The 8,273-nt window shown below is 42.9% G+C and overlaps 1 protein-coding gene across 1 annotated transcript in view; it reads right to left on the bottom strand.

Annotated features, from left to right (window-relative positions):
• Positions 1 to 2,945: 2,945 nt before the first annotated feature.
• PTH1R (parathyroid hormone 1 receptor) overlaps positions 2,946 to 8,273 on the bottom strand; it is a 102,602-nt gene continuing 97,274 nt past the window's right edge. Inside the window, exon 13 of the mRNA XM_015852965.2 lies at positions 2,946 to 8,273. This exon is cut by the window's right edge and continues 4,914 nt beyond it. The gene's annotated coding sequence lies outside the window, so the exon portion shown is untranslated.

Raw genomic sequence — 8,273 nt, 5'->3', positions numbered from 1 at the left:
AATAGAGAGATGATCAAACAGACGGGTCCCTGACAGGAAATAATGTTGTCCATATCACAGCAGCTATCCACGGCCCATCGATACCATCCTTAGGGATAATATATGAAATTGCCCCCTTTCTGAGGTAATCAATCCCAGTTATAACATGAAGCCCTGGCGTCAACATAGATGTTTTTGCCAGTCTTATGCCAGTGAGTGCTTATTTCAGCCTCCCATGCACAGTCAATTCTTGATGAGCCCCCAAGTCACTCCAGAAAGTATGGATTGTATTCTGTCCCTTCATGAATGGTAGGCATTAGGTGCACTGTGCACGGTAATCCACTCAGTGCCTTATATTATCTGTGGGTTCGAAATGTCAAAGGCCATCGAATCACACACAGTCCAATAAACTTCATATTCCTTTCCCTCCCTGACTGAGGGCAGGGCCCTCTATTGGTTACCTGTGATGATGGAGCAACTCCACTGGTGGTTGGTATGTCTAGTAGTTCTTTCACCCGTCTCGTAGTGCAGAAGTAGGCTGATCATGCCACTTCCTCATGTCTTCTCACGGTCACGTAGGTAGCGCCACATGGAAACACGCGTGCAATCGTAACTGTTGTTCTTTTGCTCGGCTGGGAAGCGTGTGCGTTTAACAGCTGAGACTTTTGATGAGGCAGGTGAGGAGTAGGACTGGAATACTTTTGATCAGATCCTTCATTAGACCTGGTGGCCGTCACGAGATTGACCTTCTTCGTTGTTTCTGTATACTATTACGGGATCATTTGCAATTAGTTGATGGAAACAATTTCTTGCACATTTCAGCTACTCGGTTTTCTAGCCGTGAGATGAGAAACTGCGGCATGCAGTTGAGGAGCTGCTGATCGGTGGTTTGAGATCTTATAACAGCTCAACAACTCGGGGCCATCGTCCACGAACCCTTTAGAACCTGTTTTACCAAATGACTGTGCATTCTCTCTGGTGCTGTACTTGTTGATTTTCTGCCACATGTCAGGAATCGGCCCTCACTCCTCAGGGTCAAGTTCGCTGGATCAGGGCTGTACAACATTTTCGCCATGGCCAATTCCCTCAAGCGCGAATACCTTTTTGGACGGTATTCCAACTATCAAATTTAAGGCTAAGCATCCTTATAGGGGTACTTTCTCTCACGGCTTCTAACAGCCGCAACCAGAGAGTGGCAGCTCCATCGAACATCTGCTAATCCTCTGTCGATACCTGCATCTTGGGAATGCTTCCTAGTTGGCGGCTTCATTACCATCTAAGAGACAGCTGTTGGCCCCGTTGTCCCAGCAGCGAAGCAACCAAGCAAGGATACCTTCATCTTGACCCGCGTGTGAACTCCTTTCTTTGACCCTTGGATTTCAGTCAGCTTCAGAGGTCACAATAGGTGATTTCTCCTCATCATCAGTCTTTTTCATGCCTCTTAGTGTTTTGCCTTTGCTTTTTCCGGTACTGCTCCATGCCCGGCACCTGGGTCATTCTGCAGCCCCCCTGTGGCTTCTCCTTCTTTAGACGCATGACACCGTTTCCATTTCCTTGCCTTCCACAGGGGCAACTGAAACTGCTACAGCCTCCTGTGACTGATCAGATTAACTTAGGCGCTTGAATCTCAGACTGGACAACTCTCTCTCTCCCAAGAATAGTATGATACACAAAGCACGGTATGCATACCCAACACCCACACTAAGGTTTTACCTCCTTAGATCTCTGACCCAAATACTCACTTAATTCTTAGGGTCCTTAGGTGTTCAAGAGTGAAATCCCATGACACTGCGGGTCCCATGCTTTCAAGCACTTTTCCTAACACCTTTCCAATATTCCTGCCAGTCATCATTCTCTGGTTCTGGAGGAGACTTCCGCAATAGAACGAATGCAAAGAAACAATAATGCATTCAATTAATAGTGATAACATGGATGCAAGTATGAACCCTATCTCAGTTATTGAAAGGCGTGTGGAAACCTGAGAGTACAACCTAAATAAAAAGGGTTTTTTTTTAGCCGGTACAATGAATTAAAACATGGTGCTGGTTTTGTAAAATTGCCTGTTCCATCTGGGATGCAAGTACTTGTAAGATTCGCATTCCATCTGGATGCAATGTTTGTAAGATTCACAATTCCATCTGGGTGTAGGTGCCAAATTCTGACCATACCACATCTCATAAAAGTACCAGGCAGGTGTCTCCATCAGTATCCACCTTATTAGGCTATTATACCTGCACAATTCCACAACACCAAATTATGGTGTTAATAGTTACCAATACTTTAAAAGATCATATTGCTTTCAATCCCTTAAACAGAGCAACTGGGATAAAGAGTGGATTCATAGCTGGCAGGCTCTGTAAAAGTACAGAGCTAGCTAGCTTTGCTCTAAGGGAGAAAGAAATCCCTTTGTTTTCTACACAAAGTTAGATAGCAATGCTCAGAGTTTACAGCACCCCTGAATGTTGACAGTTTGCCTGGCTTTCAAGGTCACGTTCTCAGTGAGCAGCTACGGAAAGATAACACTGTCCGAAACTCCCCTTACGAAGCTCTTTAAGAGTAAAGAGAGAGTTGTTCTAAAAGCTAAAAAGCTCTATGCCGCATTCTCCACCAAAAATCTGGTCACGGTTACTTAGATTTACCTATGCCCGTGACAGGGGAAGCCACCGTGGCCCCCCCCGGGGCCGGAAAGGAGGGGGAAAAAGGGAGTGGGATAAAACAGCGACAATCTAAGGAGGAAAAACTTATTTTTACTAAATAGATACCGAAATACAAGATAACACAATATAATATAATTGAGGCTAACAAATCGAACGAAACAGAGAGGAGAGTCCCCGAAAACCGAGAGGCCTACTGTGAACTCTAGGCGACACGGCTGGAACGCTTCCCACTCTCCGACTGAAAGTGTCGAGGACGCAGAGGTGGCTTCCCCTGTCACGGGCATAGGTAAATCTAAGTAACCCGTGACAAAAGGCTTCTTTTTATTTTAATTCCCTTTTTTTACATACATCCGTGGTTTGTCGTTTTCCGCTCATTACTTTGGTCCATACAGAAAGCAGAAGTGGAGGAATGTAAACCAAATGTCTGCCTGACAACACACACAAGGCAATGTCCTCGTAACACGTACAAAGAAATCACAGTTTTGCCCATAATTTTTTTTCAGTCCTGTCCCTCCTCTGAAGTGAAACAAGGTCTTAAATCCACTTCAGTGAAATCACTGGAGTGGGAGGGGGAAGAACAAACTCCGGCTCTTCTCCCTCCTGTTCACCCTAGGAAGAAAAGGAGCCAATATCCCACTGGACAGAGCCTGGCAGACCACTGGGAATGGCCAAGTCCTTTTTCTAATGCCCACATCCCATCACCTCTGGTGACCACCAAGGCTTTTTCACCCTGAAGTTGCTGAGAAGAAGCAAGGAGTTTTAGCAGCAGATCTGTTTCTTCATGCATGCCTCAGCTCATGCAAATGTCAAGAGTCTGACATTGTGTTTTTGGACATGGGGGTGGGTGATGGTGCTTGGATGCACCCGACCTTCTTCTGCCACCAGCTCTACTTAAACACAACCTGTCAAAATATTTCACCTCTATCAGCAAATATCTTCTTGCACATCCTTCCCTGCAGTCCTGGAGGAAGAGTGATTAATTTACACAGAGAAAAATAAGAAAGTAAAAGCTCAGCCTGGCAGGAAACATCCAGCTCTATATTTAGAAGGGCTCATGCCAGTTTTAATGCTCTGTTTTAAGTGGATGCTGCATCCCTGGTGAAGTCATTGTTTTGCCTTCTGTTTTAGGCACCCGAGGTCTACTGTGTTTGGAGAACATTCTTCATTAAACTTCATGCGAGTAGTCTCTCATGTGGCCATTGTATCTCTGTTTCAGTAGACGTAGACACAAGTATTTAGGAAACTCAAAATGAGTACATGCTCATCTCATCCATTTCAAACATTTTAATCCTATGCCTTTTTCTATCAAAATACCATGTCCTAAATTCCCACATGGAGAAGCCAGCCCCAGTACAAAACCTAATGTTGGCATTTGACAAGCAATTTGAGAGAGGCGATTGCTATTCAGACCACCTTCTACCCCTTGATCTCTGCTTTCTGGTTTTGTAGTGCTCTTGATTTAAAGCAAAAAGCCACCCTGAATTACAGGTAAGGGTGAAGTCATCATCATCTTTTTCCTCCTGTGATTTGAAGAGTAAATCCCACTCCATGGAAATCAACAGAAGTCTTGGAGTTGGTTTTCATGGTGTCATTATTTCATTCCATATATTGATGCTGGCACATGTGTGTTGTTACCCACCACCCTATTTGCCCAGAATGAGAAAGATGATCAAATACCATCCCATTCCTTAGTTCATATGCCCCCCCCCCAAAAAAAAGAAGGAAAAAGTGCCAGTGAGAATTAGGAAGATAAATTTTCACAGGCTTTGTTGAATCCCCCATTTGTTCTTTATACTCTCTGCTTAGGAGAGAATATAAACATGCAGTAGCATCCAGCTCTGTTCAATTTATGCTGAATAGGGGGGCATGCCTGAAAAGAAGTCAGACTTACAGGACTCCTTAATTACTGATACTCATCTGGTTCAGTTTTTCCTTCCTATTTTCTTCTGTTCCTGTCCCCTGTGCACTGTGCCAGACTGAGGTGATCACCAGCCCAGCTCTGCCTCTCTGGAGTCTTGCAAATCCGTTTTAAATTAGGATGAAATTTGTTGTTCTCTTTGGTTCCCTTTCAAAGCAACACTGCTGCCCATCAGTACTGATGCATTCAGACTGGTGACAGCCCCAGTTGTGAACACAACAGAGATGCAAAGACAGCTTAATTTAAGAAACAGTTCTGCAAGTGTTCCCCAAAGCAACACTAATGGACCAACCTAGAGAAGGACACAGAAACCACGTGAGCAGACCAGGGCATTAACATTAAAAGAATCATAAACAGGAGCATTTAACAATGGTGTCAGATCTAAACCCAAGCCCCTAGACAATGGGAATACAGTGGGTGAGCTTTGCAGGTCATACTGAACAACTCAAGACTTTCAGTGAACAAAACATGATCAAGTTCAGTTGGAGGCTATAATTCTATGCTGAGGTCTGCAAACCTTTCCCTGGTCTGTGGGAAAGGTTTCACTGCACCATACTTGATCGTTGTTTTAATGCTCCCCTGTGACTTCTATTAGCTTCTCACATTCTTATTCCCACTTGCCTCCCAAATCTTGGCAACGTGTTGGCATTATCTTGAACTTTGAAATGGTGGGGCCGGCTGAAACCTAAAAACTGATGTGAAAACATGAAGTTCACATGCAAGTTAGATAGAAGAGAAAAAAATGAAGAAGAAGGGAAAAGAAGGGGCTAAGAAGAATCCCTACCGGCTGAAAATGATGAGTATGGCTGTGACAACAGTAGGGAGAACAAAGTGATGTGGGCAGGCACAGATAAAACATGATTGTTCTATGTGATGGCTGATGCCTTGGGTGTCATTTAATCCCAAACAGCAAGCCAGGTGTCCAATTCTCAGCAGACTGCTTCTGTAGTTACAGTTGGAAGCTTTATTTTAATTCCATTATGCAAATTGTAAATGAGTCCTGAACTGTGGTCTAGATTCAGATCTGTTTTGCCTTGGCATTCAACTGAGTTAACTCAGTTAACTTCAGTGGATCAGCTCCTGCCTTCTGCCAATGAATATAAAATCAACATCAGATCTGTTCCTGACTGTCCTGCCCAAGGGATTGGCTTCAGATTACTCCATCCACTCATTTTATCTATTCTCTATCCACCACAGAGAACCTTTCCTGCCAAGGAGAAGCCAAAACATCAGATATTCCATGATAACCACCACAGCATTCAACAGAACATGATGAGATAAATACAGAATGACTTACTGTGACTTTTTTTCTTGTTTATAATCATTCTTAAATGTAAAGGAAGTTAGTCTAGTTCTCACCCTTGGTTCACTGGTCTTAAAAATGCACTACCTTGTCAGACCAACGTTTCAGCTTTACCAGGGTGCCAATGCTCTGCACCCAATGTGATGGATACGATGTGATGAGGGTGCTGTGCAGCTCATCTGAACAAATATGTTCCCATCCTTATGTTTCAGATTGGTTTTGATTCTGAGAGTTGAAATTGGCTTCAAGCCATTAAAAAGCCTGAATCTTCATCCAGGAAAAATGGAAAACAGAAATGCTTAACAGAGTTCTTTAAATAAGTTTTAGGGGGTTCTTTTTCTAGGGCCAGGTTGGAAAGGAAAGTAAATATAGAGAAGAACTCCAGCCAACCTGAATTTAGAATCACAGAATCATGGGATCAGTAAGGTTGGAAAAGACCTCTAAGATCGTCTAGTCCAACTGCCAGACCATCACTACCACGCCCAATAAACCATGCCCCTAAAATCTGAGGGTAGAATAGCAGAGGTGTCCACTCTCTTGATGTTCTACCTTTGGGCTTTTCTACCCACTAGGGAGAAAAAGTGTCAAAGATCCAAGAAAGGTACTGGTTCTATCTCCCTTGTTGCTCTGGATCAGTGGTACAGGTGAAGTGGGGGACTACTAGCACTGACAGAAGACCAAGTATCAGCCTGAGCTTCAACTGTTGGACTTTCAGTGGATCTCTGCTCTAAAATCTTCAGAAGCACTGTACAAATCAAGGAGTAGTCAGTGAAGATATTTACGAGCACTGAATAAAGAGTACTAGGATTTGGAGATCCTCCGCTTACTATCAGCCTTCATATATAGACAGCAAATAAACTTGGGGTTAAACACTAAATGAAGTCCATTAACACTTCTGGTAAGACTTTCAGGGCAAGGTCATTAGTTTTCGTTCAGTTAGTCCTGATGTCTCTGAGCTTTTACATGACCAGAAGCCGGACAGAGGTGGGTTCACAACTGTGAGTCCATGCACTACCATGCATCTTAAAGAGTACAAGGAAACACCAGGGAGACCAGATTTCTGGCTCAGACTTTCCAGGAAACATGTCATTATTGGAAAAATCACCAGTATTTTAGTACCCTTTAGTTTATTGTGTGTCTTTGCAACAACCCACCTCTGCTTTCTTTTGCTCTTCCACCCTTAGATAAGACCTAAGCTTAAGTTTTGATTTTGTGAGAGGCCATAAAAATAGTTTGAGCTGAAAAGGGTAACCCCAATAACTTTTATACAAATGGAACTGCTGCCTCAAAACAATATATTCCTTTGGGCCAACAGTATTTGCTGCCCAATAGGCTCAATCTTTCTCCTCTGTAGGTAAAAATAGGAGAGCTGCCTTCCAATGGATATCCACAGAGATGGACATCCCCCTTATTTTACTCACACCATTTATATGAAACACGATGTTTTGAAGGCAAATTTAGACAGCCCTTGGCTGATCATGATGGAAATTTATTTATAGGGTCTTATGCAAACTCATTTCCTTTACAGTTTTATATATATATATATATATATATATATATATATATATATATATATTTCTCATTTGAATGCACCCTAGAGGAATGGGATGTAAAATCTGCTCTGTCTGGAGAGTCACACTGGATGCCTGAACACCTCTGTAGCTCGCCAGGAATATCATACATGTCCATATATTTATGCTGCAGAATGTGGCAACCCGTCAGCAATAGAAGTAAAAATAATAAGAAGAAAAACATCAAACAGAAAACCTGTTCCATTATATTAAAAATAAATAAATACATCAATTTCCCTAGACTTGCCTGAGAACGCAACACGATTTCTCCCCCAGCAGGTGCTCTTAGTGGGAAAGTGGCACGGTGAAGACCTTCCTTAATCTGCCAATGGCCTTAAAATAAATCTTCCTCACATGCTGAACAATTTACAACTTGCAGCCACCACAGCAATGCCCATTTGTGACACAGGCTACATGGCTGAGGAGGCACACACCAAAGGCTGGAGAATGCTTTCCCAGATCCTTTTTCTTCCTTCCTCTTACAGCCAAAATGTCACAAAATTCAGATAAAGTCAGAAAGAGAGTATGTGAACCATGGTATTGCTGCATAACTTTCTATGAGTAGGCACAGATGGGATTTGGCAAACTCATGGGCAACAATAGGCAGAAAAATGCACAGTCATATAAGAAGAAACATTGCATATGAAAGGACTTCACAGGTTCATGCAACCTCTCCCTTGAAGGTCAACTCTTAAAGTGCTTTCTCTTATTTCATGCAGTCCTATCTCAAGTGAAAGAAACTCCGAAGAGAGTGGGAGATACAGATGAGTTGAGGACATCCTTGTTATCAGTAATCCTACTTGAAGCTTTCGATGAATTCTAGGTGGAAGTTATGTAGAAGAATC

The sequence above is a fragment of the Coturnix japonica genome, chromosome 2, assembly GCF_001577835.2.
Source record: "Coturnix japonica isolate 7356 chromosome 2, Coturnix japonica 2.1, whole genome shotgun sequence".
Taxonomy (NCBI): domain Eukaryota; kingdom Metazoa; phylum Chordata; class Aves; order Galliformes; family Phasianidae; genus Coturnix; species Coturnix japonica.
The sequence above is the reverse complement of the archived record's forward strand: the minus strand, read 5'-3'. Positions and strand labels throughout refer to the sequence as shown.